Below are 27771 nucleotides of genomic sequence, written 5' to 3' on the forward strand. Positions count from 1 at the left end.
TAAAGCATGGGGATGGGACCAGTGGGCAGAAAGAGATACTGCCCCAGGTTGTGAGGGGTGGCTGATTATATACCACAGGGTTGGGGGAGGAAAGGAAAAAGGGAGATTGAGAAAGGACTTTCATATGTTAAAGAAGACTCACAGGATACCGAGGCCTTGCCATTGTCAAGTCAAGGCCCTGTACCCCTCTTGTAAGGCATCAACATGAAGATAGTCGGGAACTTCCTGGAGGCTGCAGACTACAAGGACATTCAATTGTATCTACATTCCCTCCTGGAAGCTAGGTTACTGACAGAGATGCTTTGTTCTTGTAGACTGCTAGGCATTTGTACACTAAAGGAGACTCAAGTCTTGCAGGATTGTGGTCTCTATAGGTCAACTATTTCTTTGTCCTTCAGGGCAGCCAGGAGTGCCCAAGGGATGCCACGTACATCCCATGGTGGGAGTTGTGGGGCGTCTGTTACCGCTTTGTCCCCAGCCCGCCCTCTGCTCCTCATCATCTGCACATCCCTCATCAAAAGCAGGAAATATATCTCCCATGTAAAAGGCATCCTTCCTATACTAAGAAGTAAAAATTGATGAGGGAACGGAAGGCAAGCTGAAGACAAAGCAGAAGCTGACACCCTGCAACAACACTCCCACTCCCCCCCTCCATGGGAAGTGTGTGACATTCCTCAGGCACTCCTGGCTGCCCTAAAGGACAAAGAAACAGTTAACCTATAGATACCACAATCTTGCAAGACTTGAGTCTCCTTCACTTTACAAATGTCTTAGCAGTTTACAAGAACAAAGCATTCAGTAACCTAGCTTCCAAGACGGAATGTATGTAGACACAATGAAATTTCCTTACTACCCACAGCCCATTGACAAGTCCTTGAAACAGGCATGGTGACATTCCTCTAGGAATTCAGCTGCCTTGATGTTAATACTTTGCTAAGGGCAAAAGGCAGTCCTAGCCTGACCCCCTCCCCTCCACCAAGATCCTGTAAGTCTATTTTTATACGTAATGTATAAAAATTCCTTTGGAAACTTCCTTTATCTCTCACCCCCCCCCCCCCCCAGGATACGTGTTGGCAATCATACCCCAAGCTTATGGCCCACCGATATACATCTGAAGGGTCTCATGACTAAGGTGTTATTAGACAGTAGTAAATGACCTTTTCCCAACAGCAGCTAGCCCCCTCAAGGTCCTGGAAACCTTGCTTCCAAAATTCCTTAGAGACTTACGCTATCCCTAACCCCCTGCCAACTTGAGGGTATATAATGGCCATTCCTCACAACCTCAGGGCAGCAGCTCTTTCTGCCCATGGGTCCTGTCCCCGTGCTTTAATAAACCACCATTTTGCACCAAAGACGTCTCAAGAATTCTTTCTCGGTCGTCGGCTCTGGACTCCACCCCACTGAACCTCACTTACATTCCCCAACCTCATCAAAAATCATCAGCGATAAGAGACTTTAAAGTTGAGAAAGCTTTAAAAACAAGCCTTGTTACATATTTATTAATCTACTACATCAGCCCAAATTCCACTTAAAATTTCTTGCTAATTAAAGCTCCCAAACACTTGTTTTGCTTATCCTATAAATTCCTCACAAATCTATTGTCTCTTTGTCTGAAATGTATAAAACTGCCTGCCTTGGTCCAGTTTCATTATTGGGCCCAATTCATTATTGGGCCTCTGTGATCCCAATACTGATGAACTATAAAAGGCTTTTATTTGTCTTTAAAGTAATCTGCCTCAAAAACAAAGATTCTGTTTTATCAAAATAATCTTTGTGCATCACTCTTTATCAGGTTTATTTATGAAAACTGAGTCTTCCCTACTATGAGCTAAAGTTTTTTGTTTGGTTTTTTACAACTATGTAACTTTCTGTATTTGCCTGCAAAGTCTTTAAGTACCACTTTGTTGAACAGATAACTAAGTATTGTTTCCCAGTGACCTTTGATTCTTTTTAATCAAGTGTTTTAAAACCTTTTGATTTTTTTTTTTTTACAAACTTCCCAATATTTCAAATTCTAAATGAAATATTTTTGAACTACTCTAACTGGAACTACCTTTAGGATTTTCCAGAGAGTTCCTAAAACATCTCAAAAGATTTGTTCTCTTTTCTTATAAAAAGAGAAACATTAAACCAATTAGGCTTCTTTAATATCTTAAATTATGTGGGAATCATTGTCACATAAAAATAATGGAAAAATTGATGAAGGGGCACCTGGGTGGCTCAATTGGTTCAGCAGCTGCCTTCAGCTCAGGTCAGGAGCCCCAGGTAGGCTCCCTGCTCAGCAGGGAGTTTGCTTCTCCCTTTCCCTTTACCCCTCCCTCCCTGCTCGTGGTCCCTTTTTCCCTCTCAAATAAATAAAATCTATTTTTTTAAAAGATTTTATTTATTTATTTGAGAGAGAGACAGCCAGCGAGAGAGGGAACACAAGCAGGGGGAGTGGGAGAGGAAGAAGCAGGCTCCCAGCAGAGGAGCCAGATGCCGGGCTGGATCCCAGAACGTTGGGATCACGCCCTGAGCCGAAGGCAGACGCTTAAGACCGAGCCACCCAGGCGCCCCATTAAATAAAATCTATTTTAAAAAATAATGGAAACCTTCTTTATGGCTATCCTTGTATGAATATATGTTATTAATATAAGTCTCTTGGAAATTATATGAAATTTCTAAAAATCTGATATGTAATGTTATCACTCATAATTCCATTATCTTAAAATGTGGGTCAAAGAAATAGCTGAATTTCTTTGTCAATTGCATTATAATGAATCTCACAAGATCTTTAGCCATAGACATTTTTAAGACATTTGCCATTCACAGTTATTGTCTTACTCTGATGCTTTGGCAAAAGTGCTTGTCTTCAAGGAGATTCATGGAAAGAACTCTGATAAGTACAGGTTTCTTATAGTTTTCAGGTCATACCACTAAACTGGGTATGAATTTACAGGACACAAACAGAGAAATCGATGACTTCATAGAACTGACAAAAGATCAAGATCAACAACAGTTAATTACATGAGGGTGAATGAACTGATGAGGGTGTTTATAATTTTTATGATTTTTTGTTTGAAACATTGTTGATTCTTCATGTTTTGTTTTTTTACATATTTCTCTTTAATTATCTATAATGTACAGCAATTTGGTAAACTATATCTCTGTGAACAAAGATGAAACCATTACTTTTTCTCCCCACCTGATCCCAGAATTAAAAAATTCTCCATAAGTATTCTTATTTTAATGACAATATAGTTATTTGTATAAATTCAATAACAATTGTTTCCCTTGTAACAGGACACAATTAGAAGCATTGGTTAAATTCATAAGGCTTTGCGTGGAATGTCATATTTGAGAAAAATGTGCATAGACTCAGATATGACCAGACATCTTTAAGGATCTAAGGTTGACTTTATGGAGCGGGGAAAGCCCCTTGGAAAAACCAGCCTGGGACCTTACTTACAGGGTTCCAGACGGCCTTATCAGATGAGCAAGGAAGGTCATTTCCTTGTGGGCCCAGGAAACTCAGGATATTTTGGAGAGCTCGGAAAGAGAAGACTTTATCCAAATCTTTAGGTATTGCCAGTGAAATCTGATGGCCAGTCCTTGGTGTGGCTTCTTTGATAGCTAGAAGTAGGGATGACTACAGAGAGAAAAAAATTATGTGTCAATGGAAACTATAGTACACCCTTGTGAATATCAGATTCTAATCCTCTTAATTGTCTTTGAAGTTTTATTTTCTCCTTGTAAACTAAAATGAATGCTGAATTCTTCTCATTTCCTCCAATATCTGGCTATAACTCTCCAAACTAACATTTCCATTCTTTTCTCCCACCTTCTGACTTGGAATCATTGAGAACTAGAACTTCCCTTTTCCTGAAGCCATGCAAGCTAAAATGGGGTAACTTTATATAAACCTCAGAGAAATCACCAAAATAGCTCATATATGGACAGTCTTCATGCCTGTTGCTGTGTGGACCACTCAGAAAGATCACCAGAGACATTCAAACTGCAAGCCAAGAAAGTCTATCAGATTGCCACTGTCTACCCTCACCCCATCTGAAGGCACTTTGAGCCCAATGTCTAGAAATCTTATCAACAGGCTGCCTTCAGAAAGTCTAAAACTGGGTTTATAATGTGCTCCAATCACTAACCTTTGTTTCCTGTTTGTTTGTTTCCATAGAAACTCTTATTAAATACCTGGTGCCTCTTATTAAATGTCTGATGCAAATTGTTGTACCATATAGGCCTAACTTGAGAAACCTGCATTGTCACCTCCTAAAATGAGACGCAACCCTTTAACTGAACTGACTTATCCTCAGGATTAAGAGTTTGGTTCCCTTAGTTGTTCCTTAGATGAGTAATCTACCAACGCAGGACATGTTCAAACCTACTTAATACTATTTACACCTTTGGCCCAAGGTGTTAAAATATTTCACAATATTATCCAAATCCTTGAACAGATTCCCAAGACTTCTGAGATCACTGACCCCTTTTTATGTTTGGACCTTTAAATTTGGACAGTAACTATGGACTGGATTTCAGGCTCTTGCCTATAGAATTATTATAGAATTTGCTATTCTGATCCTGTTTCGGTGTGCAATGTCTGGGTTACAACAGAGCCCTACACCTGACTTTTAGTATATCATCTACCCAGGCAGTTAGTGTCCTCATCGTAAACTCTGATGTTGTGACAGCACAAGGTGGACTGTGGTGTAAACTCTGATAGTTGTGGGTTTTTTTTTCCCCTTTTTTGTAATGCAAGTGCCTAATTTAAGCTTTGATTACTGAAGCATCCAGTTCAAAGAGGCATCCATTTCAAAGATAGCTATCTCAAATATACCTATCTCCAGCTACACAACTAGAAAATGAGTCAGGCTGCCTACCCCCCAACTGAACCTCCTTTGTTTTACAGATCTTGGCTGGTTTCAATAACTATCCATCTAGGCCACTTGTTTTTTCTCTTCGCATGCTTTAAATTCTCCATTCTTGGGGCACCTGGGTGGCGCAGTCTTTAAGTGTCTGCCTTGGGCTCAGGGCATGATCCCGGCGTTCTGGGATCGAGCCCTGCATTGGGCTCCTCCGCTAGGAGCCTGCTTCTTCCTGTCCCACTCCCCCTGCTTGTGTTCCCTCTCTTGCTGGCTGTCTCTCTCTGTCAAATAAATAAATAAAATCTTAAAAAAAAATAAATTCTCCATTCTTAACTTTTATTTTTACCAATAAAGAGTGAGTCAGAGTGAGTCAGTGAAACCCTAGTCCTCCACCCTTAATGACTATAAAACCAGAACTCCAGCCTGTGAATTCTCTCTCTCTCTCTCTCTCTCTCTCTCTCTCTCTCTCTCTCTCTCTCCTTCTCTTTCTCTTCCCGCAAAATCTCACTGTGTGGCCCCAGGGATGCCATGTGCTTTCCAGGATATATGAACAATAAACTTTTGTTCCCCTACCCAAAGTTTCTTGGTGGTTATTGCTGAAAGGCATCTCACAATGATAGTAAGAAACACAGGGCTGGTCCAGCCACACATTGGTTATTGATAGGCTGGGACTGGCACAGGACAACTGGTTAACCAGAAGAGTTAGTTCACCTGAATGCTTTAAATGGCAGGGAATATCTGGAAAAAAATGTTAATGGTATCCTGCTACTGGATCCCTGCATCTGCCTTCTTCCCTCCTTTCTTGTATTCTGATTTTTTCTTTTGATTTTCTGAGATATGTTCATTGTCTTCCAACACATTCCCTGGTTTGCTTATGCTAGTCACAATTGGTTCCTACTGCTCCCAACCAAAAAAATTCTATGAATGATGTTACAATTGAAATAACTTGAAGTGAAAGAAAAACACATTCTTTGGAGGTTGCATGGTAGAATTAACATTCTCTGTTTTTCAGTGAAAGCATGAACCAGTCATTGTGTACTATTCCATCAGAGCACCTAACCACACACAATATTTTAATTGTTTCACTATCAGATCCCCCCCTAGACTGTAAGCTTTATGAAGAAATGGAACATTAGTGATTTGCACACTAATGAATCCCATACATTTAGCACAAGGCCTGATATTTAGGAGTTGTGCCGATATTTCTGAGTAAAGCAGTTAATGAGATAGACATCTTGTCATCCTTACCATGTTGCACTTGGCAATTTTGGCTAAGTTCATCTTCATAATGGTTAAGCTCTTACATCATTGCAAAATGTACATATTTTAGGCAATTTTGGCTAAGTTCATCTTCATAATGGTTAAGCTCTTACATCATTGCAAAATGTACATATTTTAGGATGAACTACAATGATCTATTTTTAGGCAACAAGTACTTATTAAGGGTCTATTATATACAGATTTGTATTAGATATTATGAAATTTAATAAAGCAATTAATAAATAAGTTCAAAACAATAAAGACAGAAAGTAAACAAAATTAACAGCCTGAATATAATTCTAAAGGTAAATTATGTGATATACGCAAGATAGAGAGGTAAGTTTCTGTATACATGTAAGGTAAAATTTCAGTGTGCCACTTGACATTAGTCAGACAGTGTAGCATTTCAACTGACAGTGAAAAGATGGGAGACTTCTCTGAGTAGGAGAACAGGATGAACGAAGATTGTACAGGGGAGAGTAAAGAAAGAGAGAGGTCTTCCTGAGAAGTACGTCATGGAACAAGGAATCAGAAGCCATTATAGATGAGGCAACAGGGAGGGAAAGTGGGCAGTGGCATTACACAGTGGTGAACAGCCCCAGTTCTGCAGCCATGTAACTTGAGTTACAAGTCTTGAGGCTGATGAACAAAAGACCATAAACTTCAGCTTCTGAAAGATCATAAAGGATAATATTCCATTTAATTAATTTTCAAAGTAGGTGGCTATTATGTTTTCTGTTTGCGTCTTGCTGTCCTGTCTTTTAAAATATAAGTTGCTATATTCACCTAGACAAAACCAGTTGGTGATTAATTTAAAGGCAGATGGCACAGACACAGTTTTCCTACAAGTATGGCTTTTTTTTTTCCAGTTATGATATTTTCTTTCCTGAAATTCAATTTTTAAAGATTTCACAGGAAGAGTTCCAGTTGCATATGGCTTGTATTTCCAAATATGATATAGCCACCAGGTCAAGAAGCCTTGAGATACCTGTCCAATGAGTCATCGCTATTTATGCAATGTTTCTTTTTTTTTTTTTTAAAGATTTTATTTTATTTTATTTGACAGAGATAGAGACAGCCAGTGAGAGAGGGAACACAAGCAGGGGGAGTGGGAGAGGAAGAAGCAGGCTCCTAGTGGAGGAGCCTGATGTGGGGCTCGATCCCATAACGCCGGGATCACGCCCTGAGCCGAAGGCAGACGCTTAACCACTGTGCCACCCAGGAGCCCCTATGCAATGTTTCTTTGGGGAGAACACGAAGGCTGCCTGCCACCCAAATCAACTTCCTTTTCTATTGACTGACTCCTGACACATTTACAAGGGATGAAAGCTTTCATCCTAAAAAAAAAAAAAAAAAAAAAAAAAAGAAAAGAAAAGAAGAGAAAGAAATTCTAAACGAAGATGTTTTGTGAACATAAGGAGTTGGTTTAAGTTTACTTCAAGGTTTAAATGAATGAGGTTGATTCAGTCATGCCAGTAGAATACTTACTTTTGATCTAATGCAATAAGTTGATCATGTCATCCCAACTCTCTTTGCCCAGGGAAAATTTGCATAGTATATCTCAGTGTGGAATAGCAATAAATATTCTGGATCACTGATTTACTTATTTAAACAACTTACTGAAACACGTTAGCCAATGTAGCTTCAGTTTTCACACCACCCATAACAATATAATTTTGTATTGAGTAAAATTTACATTGCAACCTTGATACCTTCAAAGTTTAAAAAATAAAAACATTTATATTCTAAAGATGATAGTTTCTGACCTTTAATAAACATCATTTCTTTGCTATCAAGGACTTCATGCTATTGTAGGAAGAGAAAATGTCATATAAGAAGGAATCTAAAATGGATTTACTTTTAGATTCTATGTCTATTGCCACAAAAGTAGTTACAGTTAGCATCTAAAACAAAGGGCCTATTATATCCAGATTTGTATTAGATATTATGAAATTTAATAAAGCAATTAATGGTAGTTAACAGTTGGCATCTAAAACCATGAAGGTTTCAAACATATCCCATATGGAACTATAGGTAGACTCCTTTGGGCAAAAGAAACAAGGGGACTGTTCAACAGAAGCAGCAGAAAGAGGCTATGTCAAGTTATTATAACTATAATACCTGCATAGCCATCAATTTGGCAACTGTTTATCATTACAAATCTGGTGAATAATTTCTGAGAAACACTTGTAGTTTAAGTATTACAGATTGCAAACATGAGATCCTGGTTTTAAAATTGTAGTAAATACACCCAGAAAAGAAATTACAGAAATGAGACAAATACGATCATGTACTGCTGGTGGAGTGTAACTTGGTCTAAACTTTCCAGAACCTTCCCAGAAAACAATTTGGAAAACAAATATCAAATGCCTTTAAAACTTATTCATGACCTTTGGACACTTTTAGCAATCTATCCAAGGATTATCAGAGATCTTTTAAAAAGGTAGTATGGATGTTTTTTACGGTACTCTTGAGAGCAAAAATTAACTCTACAAGAGAATGATTACATAAATCATGTCATTTCCAAATTACAAGATATTGTGGAGCCAATAATCATGTTTTGAAAACTTTCAATTATTTTTAAAGTTTTATGATTTAATGTTAAATTTTTGAAAAATGAGTAAGAAAACAAATCAAATGATGCTATTTCAGTTCTTTATAGTTTCTAGTGCCAGACAGCAATGGTTGCTATATTTATTGATTGATCAATCTAAATACAATACTGTTCTTTTAGGTCATACAGAGCAAATCTCTTTCAACTTCTCTAACATTTGAATACTTGAAACAAGTATGGAAAGCTACCAAATGATCTGCCCACTCATCCTCAACCCTAACAAAATGTCACAACTTGTCGAAATTAAACATTTCTGGTACCACCAACCATTTCTTTTCTTTCTTCTTTTTCTCTCTCTTTTTTTCTTTCTTTCTTTCTTTCTTTCCTTTTCTTTTTTTTTTCTTTCAAGATTTATTGATTTATTTATTTGACAGAGAGAGAGAAAGAGAGACCACAATGGGGGGTGGGGGGGAAGCAGGCTCCCCGCTGGGCAGAGAGCCCAATGCAGGGCTCTATCCCAGGACCCTGGGATCATGACCTGAGCCAAAGGCAGACGTTTAATGGACTGAGCCACCCAGGTGCCCCACCAACCATTTCCTATGTGACATTTTCCATTATTTATTTAATGTGTATTTATACATAATGCTTTCTATCTACAGATTACTCTTCTTTGTGCTTTATATTGGTGAGTTGAAGTAGCCCTCAGGGTATTTTCTGATCTGAGTTATCTAGAGGATCAGGGTTTAATGACACACAGAAAAAACAAATAAGGCCTGGAACCATTCCAGGTAGAGTTAAAATTAAATCCAGCCCTCCTACCCCCACACAAATCTGTGGTTTTTGAAGGCCTATGCCTTCTGTAAAATGATAAATAAGGCAAAATCTGTACAATCAGAAACTATATCTGTCTTAATTTGTGCTGTGAGTAAGGAAAAATTCTCCTTTGGGGATTTGTAAACACAGGCATGATTTGGGCAGCTTTAGGGATTTAATTTAAACTACTTTTATGGCATGGGAAGTGCCAAGCTTGAGAAATAAATTTGCAGCTGTCCTCATGGGCAGAGTTCTGGGTACCTGGCAGAACATTCTCCTTAAAGGGCATACATTTAATCTAAGCTCTCAGAAGTCTAAGTCAAGCAGATAAAATCAGGCCAAACATGATCTCACATCTCAGAATTATGAAAGTCACAAAATTAAAATGTTTAAATGCTTGAAGAAGTAGAAATAAATAGAAATGAAGCAATTAACCAGATATTTTGTTTCCAAATATTGGCAGATCTGAAAAGTAAACAAATAGAAGTTGTAGGAAAAAATGTAATCATTGAATTTAAATATTCAATGTGCTTTAAATAATGGACTACATGTAACTTATAAGAAAAATTGGGAAATTGGAAGACAGATCCAAATTAATTTTCTAAAAAATTGCACACAAAAATAAAGAACAAATATGAGAGAGATTAAGACACATGAAGGATAAAATATATGTATGTATATACATGTACATATGTGTGTATATGTATATTATATATGTACACATACATATATACACACATTTATATATATGTATTTATATGATGTTCTAGAAGACAGAAGCAAATAGAAAAAGGAAGAGGCAATATTTCAAGAGATAATAGTTAATAAATGTTTATAATTAATAAAGGACAAATCCTCATAATCAGAATAAATAAAGGAAAATTCTTCCACAACATACATAGTAAAAATAAAAGCAAAGACAGAGAGATGATATTAAAAGCAGTCAGAAGAAAAAGATGACCTTTGTAGGTAATAATAATTAGATTCACTGCAGACTTCTCAATCTCAACAGTGGAAACCAGAACATTTCAAAGTACTGATACAGATTAATTTCAACCTGTCATTATATATACAGATAAGTTATTATTCAGGGATGTAGACAAAATAAAAACATATTAGAACAACAACCAAAAATAGATTCATTCTTCTCCAATAAACCCTCAATAAAGGAAATTCCAAAGTATATTTCAAAAAAGAGAAAACCGTCCCAGAAAAATGAGAAGGAATAATGATGAAGTAATTGATAAAAATAAAGAAAAAGATATATTTTTCTTAAAAATTTGAACAATAATATCAATGTCTAACTCAGGGAGCAAGAAAAGAAGATCTGATAAAAAATAGTGGACAATTACATAGTAAGATGGAATTAGTCAGAACTATGTGTAATATTTATTATAATTTTCAAAGGAAAAACCAAGAGAAATAGAATTTATAATTACCAAGTCAGTGTGTGTGTGGGAGGGCAGTAGAAGTGTTTTAAAAAACTACAGTAATCCAAAAGAAATTCAGAATGGTGAAAAAAGAGAAACATAAAAATCAAGATATACAGAAAGCAGAAAATAGGAAAAATTTGATATGAAAACTAGTGAAGGACAGAACAAGAAAGGAAATCTTCTGGCCTTTCATGAGTCATAGATGCAAAAATCATTGTATCAGGACACTGGGGCACTTGGGTGGCTCAGTTGGTTAAGTGGCTGCCTTTAGCTTGGGTCATGATCCCAGGGTTCTGGGACTGAGCCCCTTGTCTGGTTCTCTGCTCAGCAGAGAGCCTGCTTCTCCCTCTCCCTCTGCCTGCCACTCCACCTGCTTGTGTTCTCTCTCTCTCTCTCACTCTCCCTCAAATAAATAAATAAAATCTTTTTTTAAAAAGAAGTATCAGGAAACTGAATTAACTATGCATTTAAAAATTATACATCATGATCAAATTGGATTAATACCAGGCAGGAATGCAAGAACACTTTAGCATTTAAAAGTTTACTATGAGTTCAGTATGTTAATATCTTGAAGAAGAAAAGTTTTCTGATCATCTCATTAAATGCATTAGTGAAATTCAGCATTTACTATCACAATTCATAGCAACTTAGGAATAGGAGAAAACTTCTTTACTCATAAAAAGAATCTACTATAAACTTACGGAAATTTACCACACCCACTAGCGAAATGTCTGATTAATTCACATTAAGATCAGAATTGATCTCAACAATGCTATCATCAGCATATTGAATAACATGAAGAAAACCATAGGAATCAGCTAGACAAATGAAAGAAATAGAGACAAAATTAACCAAAGCATCATATTTGAAAAGTAAGCCACCAGGCACCCCCCCACCAAACAAACAAACAACAAAACCTCAAAACTATTTTAATTGAAAGGAAAACCACCCAAAGCACTATATTAATAGAAAATACAAACATTACTTGTCAGTCCTTGATAGAAAAAGTAGGCAGAGGGGCGCCTGGGTGGCACAGCGGTTAAGCGTCTGCCTTCGGCTCAGGGCGTGATCCCGGCGCTATGGGATCGAGCCCCACATCAGGCTCCTCTACTATGAGCCTGCTTCTTCCTCTCCCACTCCCCCTGCTTGTGTTCCCTCTCTCGCTGGCTGTATTTATCCTGTCGAATAAATAAAATCTTTAAAAAAAAAAAAAGAAAGAAAAAGTAGGCAGAAATTATAACTCTAGATAATCTGATGATATAATTAATAGAATTTATTAATTTCCCCAAATTTGTGCCTTATAAACAATACAACTTATTTCTTAATAACAATGGAAAATTTGCAAAAATTGATTATGGGGCCACAAAGGAAGTTTCAAATTACAAAAAAAACATAAATGGCATAGGCCATATTCTCTGAATATAATGCAATAAAACCAATGTAATAATAAAAGTATGAACAAAAATATCACTTAAAAATTTAAAACTCAGGGGGGTTTCATCACATTTTCATCCAAGAAGAAATCAAACTTGCACTTAAAAATTAAAGCCGTAATTCTTTATAAACATACATTCTTAAACCCCTAAATAAAAATTAAGCAAAATTAATTCGGTCATATGCCAAAAGTAACACTTATTTTAAGTGGCTCTTATTAAGAAATACTAGAATAAGTTAATATTAGAATATATATTCATATAATTAATTCAATCAATAAGTCAAAGCCAAAAAATATGTAATTATCTCACTAGAAACCAACACAAAATTCAATAAAGTTCAATATCCATTCCTGCTGAAAGACTCTTCACAATAAAAAGTTATTTTTGTCCATATTTATTAATATCTATATAGTATTCCCATTTCTGGTATTGACAAAGAATTTCATTGTAGACTAGCCCTCTTACCAAGAAGAGCTAGAAAAGCTGATAAAAATTCCAAAGCGCATCAGATATGCACTACAATGATATTGCTGAGTTATTTGGCTCTGGGCTATGAGGTGAGGTCCTCTGAGTTCCCTTCTGAATCCCACCTGGATACTCTTGCATGATGGCTCCAAGTCTTTCTACTCAAACAAGAGGAAATATAAGGCATGTACTTCATTGAAATAAAGCAGGGCATGCTTCCTTCCCCCCATCCACCGTGCTCAAGAGGGGGGCAAGAAGAATGTTTACCCCATGATCTGAAGCCATTTGAGGATGCCAGAGTAAACCCAAGCCTGCCACACGGATCAGAGACAGATCAAGTCACAAGTCCCATATGACGGAAATTCAGGAGTACATTTTTTAAAAACTACCTAAATAGTCCAGAAAAAACATCTGGAAAGTTTCCTCTGATCTGGCTAAAATGCACAGTATATCCAAATTTCTTTCTTTTTTACCTTTAGGCATTGCTACATAAACCTGCCAGTGTTATTAATGCATCATCCTCTGTTATTCCTTGCTTTACTAAATATGGGAAGATCAGAGAAGCAGGTCCTTAAAAGAACCAAGTGTTACTGCTTTTGAAGGAAGAACAGCTCTGCTTTTCCTTTTTCTAACGCATAGGGTGCTGCAGGCCTTCCACAGGGGAATATGTGCAAAAGGGGGGAAAAAAAAAAGAAAAAAAAAAGCTAGGTCTATTGAACGTTCAAAAAAAAAAAAAAAAAAAAGAATCTGTAGAACGGAAATATACTTCCCCAAATCTTAGGAAATATTTGATCCTAATAAAGAGCTCTCAAAATCTGTGTTGATGGACTGAAATAGTCATACTGTTCGACTGTGTCTTTTGTCTTCCTAAACCACAGTGGTACATAAAGTTTTTAAGTTATTTATGTTTTTCCTCACGTCATTTTCCTTCATGTCCAAAAGCCATAAATAAGTTGAAAATGACAAGTGTAGATGGATTCAGAAGTTTTATATTTGACGTCTTCACACAGACTGTCTAGTTGGTGGACCCAACTGTTTTTGTTCCCCTGCCCCCATCACATTGTAGGCTGTCCTTGCCTGTGCTCCTGTTTCTGTCTCATGGTTCTGAGGCAAGTGGGACTGGTGCCTCTTTGTTTTCTCATAACAGTGTTTATTCGCTTCTTTCATGTTACATTACCCTGCCTAGTAACCAGCTTTTAAATTTATTCCTTTTTTTCTTCTTCCTTCCTTCCCTCTTTCCTTTTCTTTTCCTTCTTTCCTTTCCTTCTTTCCTTCCTTCCTTCCTTCCTTCCTTCCTTCCTTCCTTCCTTCCTTCCCTCCCTCCTTCCCTCCTTCTCTCCCTCCTTCCTCCCTTCCTCCCTTCCTCCCTTCCTTCCTTCCTTCTTTAATTTCTTCCTTCCACTAACTACATCACCTAGGTCCAATGCTGAGCTTTTAAATTTTTCTCTGGTGTCAATTCCTCAACATCAATGTTTAAACTCCACCAAAAAAATGATGAGCATTGAAAATGGAGACACAGCACTGTTGTTTAGTGATCTCCATATTGCTGTAGTGCGTAATCTGAAAAGATTTGAAATTGAAAGCATGATAAGCTCAGGCACATATTAAATTAGGGTAAGTGCATTCTTTACAAAACCTAACCACAACTGAAAAATAGAAAACCTGTAAGAAATTGGACAGTAACATACTGAGAGAATGGAAGTTTTTATAGTTAGGACCAAATGACCCTGTAATGCCGATCGATTGAATAGCCAAACCAATTTTTGAAAGGAATTTAATTTAGTTTGATCTATGTTTATAGAAGGAAATAAATGCTTCATACATTGAGTTTGTAAATTAAGGAACATGTAGTTGTGATTCGACAACTCTCTATGTTATGCTATGATCACCCCAAGTATAGTAGCTACCATCAGGTACCATACAATACTATTATAATACCATGGACTATATTACACAACTATATTATAATTATAATACCACGGACAATATTATAATACCATGGACTATGCTGTGCATTTTAGCCCCTTGCCTTACTCATTCCATAACTGGAAGACTGTATCTCCCACTCCCCTTCATCTGTTTTGCCCATCCCCCCTTCCCCTTCACCCACCATCAGCTGGTTCTCTGTATTCATGAGTCTGTCTGCTTTTTCTTTGTTTATTCATTTGTTTGGTTTCTTTAGGTTCCACATAAAAATGATATCATATGAAAAACCACCTGAATTTTTAAAACAGCAGGACTTTATTGCAGGGGAATGATTATACAGGAGATGAAAAACTGAGGAGCCCAACGAGACAGCCAGGCCGTCTGGAGGCTAGCAACAATGGCAAACCACTATTTCCCCCATCTCAGCCTGAAGGGACAAAAGGCAGAGGCAGCACTATCAGAGCACAGGGTCCAGGTCACCTTTCCGGAGCTGGGGCACCATTAGGAAACACAACTGCTGCCCATCAAGGCGCCGCTGTCAAGGAGATGGAGCAGACAGAGCATGTCTTCCCTCTTCCTCTCACCCTTCAATTTCTCTCCCCTGTCCCACACTGGCAATACGCCAACTGGCAGCGGAGTCCATTCTTTTGCAAAAGAGCCAGACCAAGAAGGGAATTTGAGGACAAATTGGCCCAGGACCTGCAGAGGGAATATAAAACAGGAATTAAGAATATTGAACCTAACATTGGGAATATCGGTTTTGAATGCTCTACTCACTCCCTACCTCTCTATTGGCCTGGCTGTGTAGCCATGCAGTCAGCAATGTTTGCTGGCAATCTTAAAATACTCTTTCTTCTTTTTACTCAGACACAAATGAGGAAGAAGAAGCTCTAAAAATGGTATAAAAAACCAAATAGAAGAAGGTGGTGTTTTTTTTTTTTTTTTAATATATAGCTCAGTATTCAGTACAGATACAAAAGAGAAATAATTGTTGAAGCATTATAAAGAAAATAAGCCACAAGATTTGGGTTCAAGTTATAACTTTTGCCTTTAGAAGCTGTGAGGCCTTTGGCAACTTATTAAACCACCTGATCTCAGTTTATAGTACAGGGTTAAATCAGGATGTGTGATGCTTCCTGTTCTGTTCGTTCTTCTTTCTCTAGATTTCTTTGGTTTTTTTGTGGTTCCATATAAATTTTAGGAGTGTTTTTTCTACTTCTAAAAACATGCCATTAGAATCTTGATCAGGATTCCATTGAATCTACAGATGGCTTTGGGAGTGTTGATATTTTAACAATTATTAATTCCTTCAATCCATGAACATAGGATACTTTTCCATTTATTTGTGTCTTCTTCAATTTCTTTCATGAATGTCTTGTAGTTTTTAGAGTAGAGATCTTTCACATCTTTAGTTAAATTTATTCCTAAGTATTTTATTATTTTTGATGCTACTGGACATAGAATTGATTTCTTTCTTTTTCAGAATATTTGTTTTTAGGGGCACCTGGGTGGCTCAGTCGGTTAAGCATCTGCCTTCAGCTCAGGTCATGATCCCAGGGTCCTGGTATCAAGCCCCACATTGGGCTCCCAGCTAAGCAGGGAGCCTGCTTCTCCCTCTCCCTCTGCCTCCCCCCACTTGTGTGCTCGCTCTTTCTATCTCAGATAAATAAAATCTTAAAAAAAATATCAACAATCGCTAACACTTATATACTGCTTTTAAAAAAAGAATATTTGTTTTTAGTGTATAGAAATGTGACTGATTTTTGTATGCTAATTTTGTATACTGCAGCTTTACTGAATTCATTAATTAGATCAAACAGTTTTTTGATTGTACCTTTGGGATATAAAATCATGTAATGTGCAAATAGAAACAATTTTACTTCTTTCCAATTCTGAGAACTTTTATTTTCTTTCTTTCTTTTTCTTCCCTGATTACTCCAGCTAGGACTTCTGCCTAGCACTCAATGAGTGCTCAGTGGGTGCCCTCTAGTCTAGTTGCTATGTCCCTAAAACTTTACCAATATACTTCAAGGTCTCTGAGTAGTTCTCCTAGCCATTCATCTCACTTAAAAAGGAAGACTGTCAGGGCTTCTGGGTGGCACAGTCGTTAAGCGTCTGCCTTCAGTTCAGGGCATGATCCCAGCATTCTGGCATTGAGCCCCACATCAGGTTCCTCTGCTAGGAGCCTGCTTCTTCCTCTCCCACTCCCCCTGCTTGTGTTCCCTCTCTCGTTGGCTGTCTCTCTCTGTCAAATAAATAAATAAATAAAATCTTAAAAAAAATAAAAAATAAAATAAAAAGGAAGACTCTGCTTGCATATTCCTGGAGTGAGAAGAACAGAACACTGAGAATATCCCAAGAAATTTTCCATACCAGCCTCTTCAAACTCTCTAAAGGAGGGTACTCTGACTCTCTTCAAATTCTCTGAAGAGTACTGTAAATCTCGAGCTGGATGACGAACAACCACTGACAGAATCAGTTCTTCTTGGCATCATGGGAAACAGCCACTGGAATACACAATCAAATTTGTTGCTCAGCTCCTCACTCCCACTATAAAATCAGATGAAGTTAGCAGCATTCATTCTTTGTCCCCGGCTTCTTTGGTAGACACACTAAGCATTAGAAACCAAGGGAAAATTTTCCCTATAGGCTCTCTTATGGGCAAATTCCTAACACAAAATAGGGTGAAAGTTTCTTGCATTAACCTATTTTGCTGTTACTGTGCAATCGCCAGTCTGCAACATCCTTCTTCTAGCTCCTAGTGCATCTTTCTCTGGTATTAAACGATTGGTCAATAGCTTATTGGCCTTCCTTGTCTGTAAGTTTTTTTCACACAAAAGACTCCACAAAGCCTGGCTCATTTGTCCACCCCACAGTGGATTATAATGGGCAATTGAGATGACAACATAACCACCAAGAAATGAGCAGAGAGTATGTTGCCAACATGCCTGTTAGCATTGTAAGAGACTTTTAGGGATGCCATATATTGACATCTTATTAGGAGAGGTCACAAAAATACTTAGTAAAATTGTATTAAGCTTCTTTTGTTGAACATCTCCTTGAAAAGAAATATCTGCACTTTAGCTGAAGTATCTTGCAAAGTATATGGCTCTCAAATATCCTACTCCAGAGCTAAGTGAATCTAGGAGTGAAACCATACTCTCCCACAACAGCTGAGAAACAATTAAGTGCCTTCAAATTTCAGATGTGACTAAGTTCATGCATAATGACTTAGTTGGTCCGTATACTTTCTGAGTTCTGACTATTAGGTTCAAAGAACAAAGTGACTTGCTACTTTTGTCTCTAGGTATTCTGTCTAATTGGGTAGTCTTGTATCTAAAGGGTGTAAGTTTCACTTTGGCCATGACTTACTAGACTATCTTGGGCCAAGAACTATGCAGATCATCCAGGGTAATCTCTCTATCTCAGGATTCTAAACTTAGTTATCTGCAAAGTCCATTTTGCCTGCTAAGGTAATTTATTCACAGTTTCTAGGGATTAGAACATGAATAGATTTGAGTATTGCCATTATTATTCTGCTTATCATACAAGCACTATCTGCTAAAGAGTAAATACATCTTAGTAAAAATGTCCTTTGTTTTCCCACCATTTGTAATATTCATTGTTGGATATTAAAACTGATTTCAAAAAAGTAACCAAATCATATATTGATATAGCCATTTTCATGGAGTTCAAAAACTTCATGTATTTTAAATATTCTGAAATTAATTTTCAGAGTAAAGGGCATATATTGTACGAATGTAAATGATTAAAACTCCCCTAAAAGGTAAAAACTCTTAGATTGAGTTAAATGCTGCTTGTAAGAGGAACACCTTAAAAAAGTGAGAGAATATTAACAAATCATTAAACATCAATTTAAAAATGTTTACCAATGTGGAGAAATCTTTAAGTATTTTATTTTGCTAAATATTACATAGATTTTATGGGTGTATACATACATGTATGCATGTGGATATATATAACTAGATACACATGTTCCTATAGATAGAATATATCAATCTGTATTTTAAAAATATTCTCAAATATTAGCAGTTATATATATGAGATTGGTTTTTTTCTAATGCCACCTTTTTTTAAAAATAGCTGGGAGGATACCACGGAGTATCTCTTACTATTTAGGAAGTAAGGAAATGTCAGAAAGAGAGGGGGTGGGAAAGGAATGGAAGAGAGAGAAGGGAGAGGTAGGAGAGAGCAGGATATCATAAAATAACAAGCTGTAGCCACTTGATCCCTTAGTATTTAACAAAAATATCCACTTTCACCTCTTAATGGGTTTTTCTGGACATTCAACTCCTTAGAAAGGGATGAATGGTTTACCTATCCAGATATAAAGTTGGGTCGAAATACTTTTTAAGATCCATAAAGTCTTTTGGAATTGTTACAAAAGTGCAAAAAGAGTAATTAAGTGTGATGTAGGAAAGAAAATTTTATGTGTCTCAAGACTGATAGCCACCTTGAACCATTTGCTCAGGAAGAATGGATACAGGTATGTATCACCTGCTTTTGGAAGGATTGTGTTATTCCATTTTGTTTTAACAAAAGACCTACATTAGTACCTCTTTTCACTAACCAAAAGAAATCTTAAGAGGATTTTTGCTTTTACAAAAAAGGGCAACAAGCAAAAATGGCATTCAGCATTGGTTCTGCAGCAAGCCATTACAGAGGAAGCATGCACCCTGAGCAGCAAGAGTGGCACCACCATCTCCTTCCCCGGAAACTACACTCAGCATGTCAGCATCAAGCTGCCGTATCTTTAAACTGTATTTGTGAACATTTGTGCTGATGTGGGGCCATAAGCGAATGGTCAAAGAAGAATTCTTGAGACATTTTCCATGCAAAAAGGTATTTTTATTATAGCATGGGGGTAGGATCCATGGGCAGAAAGAGTTGCACTTTTGCCATATGAAGCTGGTGGTTATATGCTTAGTGCTCAAGAAATGGGGGACATGCAGGGAGTATTAGATCATAAATGTCTTCTTCAAATTTCTACTCATAAAACTACTTTTGTAAGATTTCTCTGGTGCTTATCATTCGGCTCAATATTAATTATCATTGAGATGTACAGGCAGTGATGAAACCCTTTAAGAATGTAAACCCTTTTAGCAACCAGTAAGTATTTGATTCTTATAAGAACTATGCAGGCTATAGGTCAACCTTCTGGGCTAAAGGTGAACATTTTTCTGCTTCTGTTCCTCATCATTTCCCCCCTGACCAATTTTCTGTCCTTAAATCTTTAAGAGTGTTAAAGGGCAAAGGGCTCATTTTCTGTAACTTCTTCAAGCTAACAGGGGTCATAGAGATGTCCTTACCTGTGGACCAAAATTGGTCACTGTAGGTGGTCCCTACAAGCAACTATTATGGCGGGCCGTTATTGTAGATTCCAGAGGGGACACAATGGTTGAATTTGTATCAAGTAGTAAGGATCATCTGTTGGACAGGCAAAGGAACTGTTTGTATGTATCTCAGCAATAGGAGAGAACAAAGCGAAAGAGACAACACATTAGGATTATTATTATAATGTTAAATAAGAAGAGCAACGAGAAGACCCTTTAGTGTGGACCATAGTCCACCTCCTGACCAGGAATGTAACCAATCATTAAGTGACAATGTAAGGTCTTTAAGAGCACCAATTTGGTTATTTATATCAGTAAGTAATCTTGGTATATTTTTGTTATAATCTGGAATATAGAACCAATATTCTGCTTTAATAATGGTACATGTACCTCCTTGTGCTACTAAGATACCTAATGTCATTCTATTTTGTACAATTGCTTTATGCATTAGAGTTACTTTAGTGTTTAATAACATAATTTTATTTTGAGTCATTTAAGGTTTTATTTGTGCCTTTATCAAGGGCTGCCATGTGCCATATAACAACTTCTAAATGTACTGACAAAAGAAAAATAGATGTCAGATGGTCATACCAATGGAACACGGATCTTGTCCATCATTGTTGTGAGCCCATCTGTGGGTTGGCATATTCAGTTAAAAATTTTGATAGTATGAAGATAAGAAAAAGGCCTCTTATGGCTACATCCCATGTAGCATTTACCATAGGCCAGCAAGAAACATTTTTTTAGTAATAGAAATATCCATTTATGTGCTGGTATTGGGATGGTCTATTATATCAGCTATGTATTGATAGAAATAATGCCAGTCTGTACCTTGTAATGGAGAAACCCACCAAGGGAGGCTTGAAGTGCTTGATATGGGCAGTAAGCCACACATCCAGCAGGATGATTGGTTTTGTAGCTCAACATAATTTTGTTCCTGCTGAAAAAAGAGTTACCATTTAGATATGGTGTGGATGTGTGCTAAAACTTTGGCTACATTAGCAGTCATCAGGGATATCTACACAACATAAACTTAGTATTAGCATAATAACTTTTTCTTTAACTTGCAGTTAGGATATCAAGGGCCATTAGGTTTTGCAGGGCCAGTTTTTTAATTTGTTGATAACTTCATTTTGGGTTTGGTTAAAGGTGGCCACTGTATGCTAGGCTAAAGCCTCTACTTTAATTTTACATCGATAGACAGTGGCTCCCAGGACAAATATGGCTAAGGGATAAAACCATTAAGAAGCCTTCTTTGTGTGATATCTAATGTTAACAATATCATAATTACAAGGAATCACTGGCAATTGGGAGATGATTTGTCCCAGGAGAAAAGGGCATCCCCAAGTGTATTATCCAATCCAGTTATAAGGAGGGTGGGGCCAAATATTATTTCCATAAGTTCACAGTTAACTCCATGGAGTGGGATATGTTCTGGCTTTTAAGGAGCAAATTTTTATCCCAGCCACATAGAATTGATCAAGGTGACAGATGAGTTACACAATTTTTGGGGAGTCCACCTCATTGTCCAGCTGTTTAAATAATCATGTCCATGGGGTCCCTTTTATTATCTCCACAGAGTAAGCAGAAAAATTGTCTATATATGAGTTATTATGGCAATCTCTCTGAAGTTTACCTCAAGTTGTCTAGTTTAGGCAAACATTCATGACAATTACTCAAAACTAGATTTTAACATTCATAAGGATGTGTTACTGAAAAATAATTTTTCTTTCTAAATTTACCTTTATTTCCAGAGATAGCCAAATCAAAACTAATTTGTTTGTAAAACAAGTCCAGTCTAAACAAACTTGGCCTCATTATTTACGTAAGCTCAACAAGAATAGTGGTTGATCATATAGATCCTTTAAAATCTGCTTTGCTGGAAATTTGTATTGATTGAACTTTCAATAGCCTCTCAAGGCCAGAGCCAAGCCAAATTCTTGTCATTAGATTTGTCTGCAATACCTGTAGATTTGTGTGTATTCCTCTTTTCAAGGTCCCCCAAATATCCTGAGGTTCCTGCACCTGCCAGGAAGTGACATTCTTTACTCACCTGGTAAGGCTGCTGGGAACTCTGTAGGCAAGATATCAGGCTAACATTTCCAAGGGGCTCTATTGGCTCCATAAAGTCAATCTTAATTCTTTAAAGCTGTCTGGTTATATCTGAGTCTATGCATGTCTCTCTCAAATATGACATTCCAGTCAAAGTAATATAACCAATATTTCCAAATGCTGTCCTGTTACAAGGAGAACAGGTTCTCATTGAAATTATGCACATAATTAGAACTGCCATGGAAAGAATACTCACTGAGAGTTTCTGAATTCTGGAGTGTTCAGGTAGGGAGAAAAGTTAGATGTTTCAATTGCTTGCAAAGGAATATTTTATCATATTTGCATAAGTCACAGATATCTTAAGAGAAAACTTCCTTCATCTAAAAGAACACACATTAGAGAACCAGCAATGTTTCAAATAAGAGTCATAAAAACTATAATCATCTTTCTTAATTCATTTAGTCCCACGTTATTAATTTTTACTCAGTTTGAATGCAGATTTCCCATTAGTTCTGGAAATTTTTAATCAGTTCAATTTTATGATCTTAAAGATATCAAATACCTGTATTTGTTGATAAAAAGTCCTTTGTATGAATCTCCTTGAAGACAAAATTCATTTCGTAAGAGCATCAGAAAAATAAGTACAAATGACAAAAAATGGAAATGGACATGGTTAAAGATCTGATATGAGAGTTCATTATAATGTAGCTGACAAGGTAATCCAGTTATTTCTGTGATACATAACACTTCAATAATCAGAATATCAAGTGATGACCTTATATTATGACATATTAAAACTTCAAAGATTTCATGTATTTTCTTGAATAGTTATAGCATTTACCCATACAATATAACCCAAGGGATATCATCACTGGTCTGACAGTGCTTTCTAAGTAACTTTACATACCAAATAAACAAACCTAATTAGTCACAAAGACTTCATTTGCCATTTAAGCTCAGGAAGTTTGTTAAAAACCTCAGAAAGTTTTAAAGCACATGCCTAAATAGGATTACAGATCATTATAAATTTAATATTTGTATTTAACCAAGATGGCGATAAGGAATTCTACAGGAAGTTATATAGTTGTTAGTAAAACTTAGCTTCTTTAACATTGAGAAGTTTTAACTTTCTTGAGTAATCAAAGACCTGATAAAGACAAAACATAGAAGCTTTAGTTTTCTGGGCAGAAAGAAAAGAGAGAGAGAGAGAGAGAGAGAGAAAAAAGCTTTGTTTACACTCTCTTATGAAGAGCAGACCCATAATACAAGAAAACCTTTGACTTTTTAACAGAGAGTAAAAAGCAGAATCTCAATCTTATACCAGTGAACTTTTAAAATCCATTCATTTCAACCTTAGTCCTGACCATACATTAAATTCTTTTTAAAGCTTTCCCTTCACAAACTTTCTACAACTTCCTTTTGCATTTGGATTTTGTCCTAAGCTCTTTCTTTCCAAACAACCAGTCTCTAATTAGGACAAAATTACTTTCTTTTTTCCTTCAACAAAATATATTGTAATTTCTTATATCTTTCTTATATATCTCCTACTTTCCTACATACAGTGTTGCTTTCCTTACTTCCATTAGTCTTAATTACATTTATCAGAATTTTAATTCTTAGAATCCTTACTCTCCAGTGAAAATTAAGTAATACCCAATTGCAAACTGTCTATGATGCCAGAATTCTTTAGACTGGCAAATTTATAAAAACATTTAATAATTTCTAAAAACACATTTTCCATAGTATAATCTTTTAATAAAGCATAAAGTATGTTTACCAACAGACCCAAGTATCCTCAGTTCCTCTTCAATAAGCCAAAAATAGATAAACCTTATGTTCGATAATCAATGTTTCAGTATCTTATCTCATTTGGAAAAGAGTTAGACAGCCAGTGAATTCAATCCAACCCATCACCCAAATAAAACTGCCAAGTTTCAAGCCACTGAAGATTTTGAAAGCTATTTTAATAATTACCTGTGAAAATTTTGAGAGAGAAAAAATTAACCATCGTTTTAAGCCATATTTTGTTGACAAATTGCAAGAAATAACACAAGCCTATTTGACCTTTAGTAAACCTTGATAGAATAAGCATTTTATATTTAATGTTGACAACTCCAAAGATATGTCTATCTTAATTAAACCAACAAACTCAAATTAGCTTTAATATAGAATATGTTGCACCTATATCTGCCAAAATTCAATTAATTTGTTCCCCATTGTCAATTTTTACCTGGGGCATTGATGGGGAAATTGAAGTGGTCAGCTGAAGTCTAGGGAGGGGTGCTTTTCACTCCCTGATAGTGGGGAGGGTAGGAAGAGTAGGAGCTGATGGTGCTGGAGGCACGAAGATGGTACAGGAGCGGTTATACAGACCTTATCCATGGTGGTGCAGAAACAGGAGGAGGAGGAAGGGGAGGCAGAAGGTGTGGCCAGCAAGGCTGGAAGTGGATAAAAGCCCACAGGGCACAGAAAGAGGACTCATCATCCTAAAGCTTGTCAGCTCAGACAGATGAACAGATAGTTTGTTTTTTTCCCCCACCAACAAAAGGTGAAAATAGGCATTCCATGTCATACCAGAAGAGACAGGGAACTTCCCTGAAACCAAAGGAGTTTCAGCAGCTGCTTGGGAATATTCCTTAAAGTTCCTGTGCTGAGATAGCCTAACCACAGACAATAGGTTCCAATTATCATAGCCATTAACCTGGGAAATGAATGAGGGAGAAGCCCCCCTATACGAGAGTTACCTGGGTCTATTAGGAGGAAGAACAGTGAGAGAGTCAGCATCCCCTTCATTAGGGATGGCCTGTGATTCCTCTGGCAACCTGGGTCTGTTAGGAGGAGGAGGCCTATTTAGATAATCGTCATCCAATGTTGGAAGGGGGTTTAGTAGCTTGGTTAGTGGCCAAACACATTCTGCAAGAGGCCCATAGGCCAGGATCCTGATTTAGGGTCATGAATGCGTGCACATAGAGTACCTCAGTCCGTTTGCCCTGTTTCCTGTAGAAGAAATCTAACTGATAGATCATACAGAAGTTTAATGGGCCATTTTTCCTTGTCTCTTAAGGAGTATTGAGGCCATGCAGTGCTATAGAAGATGAGTCTTTTTTTCCTTAAATATAGCAATCTGAATTGTTTCCAGTGGTTTAAAAGTCATCCCAAGAGAGTCCTTGGGGACTGAGAGAAGAAAATTCCCCCCACCCCCAATTCCCAGGTTGCATCCCATGCAGGATATGTCAGAGGTTCCTAGTGTCAAAGGGACCAGAGGCATCCCTTGGATGATTGCTATGAACAAACTGGGAGGGATGCTGGCATCCCTCCACTTCCCCGTTGCATTATAGACTACAAATGAGTGCCAATGAATGGATTGAAATACTGTGCTGTGTTAAGGAAAAACCTGCTGTTTTTAACCCATGGAAAACACTGGAAAAGTTTTATAAGAGGAAATTACCCAATGTTGTAATTTAAGTAGTCAGTAGGGGACACTGATGAAAAATAGCAAAGACAGAAATCCACCATGGTCTAAGGGACATTCCAACACATACAGTCTTTACACCAACTTCCCTAGGAAACAGTCCCTGGTTGGGTTTTAGTTTAATTGGGTACTGGTTTTGGCTGGCTCTAGGTGGAGTTCTCTTAGCCAGAAGCGGCTAGATCAGAGATGTGGAGATCACATTAGACCAATGAGAGGAATCCTCACATAGGAGTCTTAAAATTGGCAGCCAACCCAGTGACTTAGGTGGCTATCCTGTGCCCAAGATTGTTTTGTATAAGAATGGGAATAAAGAGAGGGCATCAATTTCTGGGTCTCATTACCATTCCAGCTAGGATACTGGCTTCCAGTCAAAAGGCTGACTTTTTATTTCTCCCTGTAGAATAGCCATGGGCTAGAGGATTGTAGCCTGAGCAATTGACTTAAAAGTGTTCCAGTAAGTGGTGCCTGGGTGGCTCAGTAGGTTAAGCATCTGCCTTCGGCTCAGGTCAGGATCCTAGAGTCCTGGGATCAAGCCCCACGTGGGGCTCCCTGTTCAGCGGGGAGTCTGCTTCTCTCTCTCCCTCTGCCCCCTGCTCATGATCGCGCTCTCGAGCGTGTACTCTCTCAAATAAATAAAATCTTCAAAAAAAAAAAAAATGTTCCGGTAAGACCCTGGAATGTACATAAAAGAGAAAAGGGAGTAACTCGCCAAGTTTGCACCGAAGCTTGGAGTCCAGAAGAGAAGACTGGCCCCATACTTGGCCCCAAAAGGATGTGGGGCCATGAGCAAATGGTCAAGATAGAATTCTTGAGACATTTTCAGTGCAAAAAACATGCTTTCATTATAGCACAGGGACAGGACCAATGGACATCAAGAGCTGCACTTTTGCTGTATAAAGCTGGTACTCAAGGAAAAGGGGACATGCAGGGAGTATTAAATTATGTCTTCTTCAAATTTTTACTCATAAAACTACTTTTGTAATATTTCTCTCATGCTTAACATTCAGTTCGATTTTTAACTATCAGTGAGATGTTCAGGCAGTCAGGAGGCCCTTTAAGAATGTAGCAATCAGTAAGTATTTGATCCTGTGAGAACTATGCAGGCTATAGGCCAACCTTCTGGACTACAGGTGAATGCTTTTCTGCTTCTACCCCTCATCATGTGCTTTATCTCAATTTATTTTGTGCATCTCTTAACAAGATGTGTTCTAGGTATCAAAAAAGCCTAAAACCTGGGTCTGGGGTTGATCAAAATTTTTTCCATAAACTAATAGTAGTTTCTTCTTTGCTTTATGCCATTTTGGTTTATGAAAGGTTTAATGGTAACTTTTAGATAGTGGATGATATCTGTATTGAAAAGTTTTGACTATAAAACATGATATGGAGTAAAAGGAAGAAAGCAGTTTAACAGTCAAGTGAAGGAGGGGGAGAATACCTGGATATGTATTTTGTGAAAAAGCAAATGATTAAAGAAATTGTCATCCAGTATTTGTTTATTGGGCCAGCAGTTAAAAAATAAGTACTGACCTGCTAATTATAGTGCACGACCTTGTAGCTTGTGGTTTGGCACAGCCATTATTATAGTAAAAGGTATTTTGACACTAGGTTGTATGTGCAAGTACACTGAAATGCTATACATACAGATGAGCAATCAGAATGATACTGGAAAAGAAAAAAAATGAGAAAGACTAGGTCTCGAAAGAGAAAAACTTTCCCTCTTTCTATAGGATATGGGAAGCAAGTACCAGATATTTTGGTCTCAGCCCTCCCAGCTCCCACCTGCTTGTACTCACTAACCTTTGTTAACTTCTTTTCTTGTGGTTTAACTTCAAAATAGTAATAAATTCCAATTTATGGGCTTGACACCAAGACCTGGCCCACTTGCTTGTACTTAATAAACTTTGTCTTATATTTTTCCCTAAGCTCTTCTTTTTTTATTTTTTTATTTAAAGATTTTATTTATTTATTCGACAGAGATAGAGACAGCCAGCGAGAGAGGGAACACAAGCAGGGGGAGTGGGAGAGGAAGAAGCAGGCTCATAGCGGAGGAGCCTGATGTGGGGCTCGATCCCATAACGCTGGGATCACTCCCTGAGCCAAAGGCAGACGCTTAACCGCTGTGCCACCCAGGCGCCCCTCCCTAAGCTCTT

The 27771-nt window shown here is 37.3% G+C and overlaps 1 long non-coding RNA gene across 22 annotated transcripts in view; it reads right to left on the reverse strand.

Moving 5' to 3' along the window:
* Positions 1 to 27771, reverse strand: part of LOC113259427 (uncharacterized) — a 50248-nt gene that overhangs the window by 16597 nt on the left and 5880 nt on the right. For 2 of the 22 annotated variants that reach the window (XR_007191605.2, XR_007191607.2), the window contains 6 exons: positions 22712 to 22748; positions 22063 to 22122; positions 20929 to 21037; positions 20074 to 20191; positions 17117 to 17250; positions 15040 to 15442 (listed from right to left, as the gene is read on the reverse strand). This is a non-coding gene — a long non-coding RNA (uncharacterized LOC113259427). Of the gene's footprint in view, positions 1 to 1982; positions 3629 to 11901; positions 12113 to 12817; positions 12976 to 15039; positions 15443 to 17116; positions 17251 to 20073; positions 20192 to 20928; positions 21038 to 22062; positions 22123 to 22405; positions 22530 to 22711; positions 22749 to 24893; positions 24978 to 27771 lie in introns of those variants that run through there. The other 20 variants (XR_007191601.2, XR_008958957.1, XR_007191604.2 and 17 more) reach the window with 18 other exon arrangements.

Source organism: Ursus arctos, unplaced genomic scaffold (genome assembly GCF_023065955.2).
Source record: "Ursus arctos isolate Adak ecotype North America unplaced genomic scaffold, UrsArc2.0 scaffold_13, whole genome shotgun sequence".
In the NCBI taxonomy this organism is placed as follows: domain Eukaryota; kingdom Metazoa; phylum Chordata; class Mammalia; order Carnivora; family Ursidae; genus Ursus; species Ursus arctos.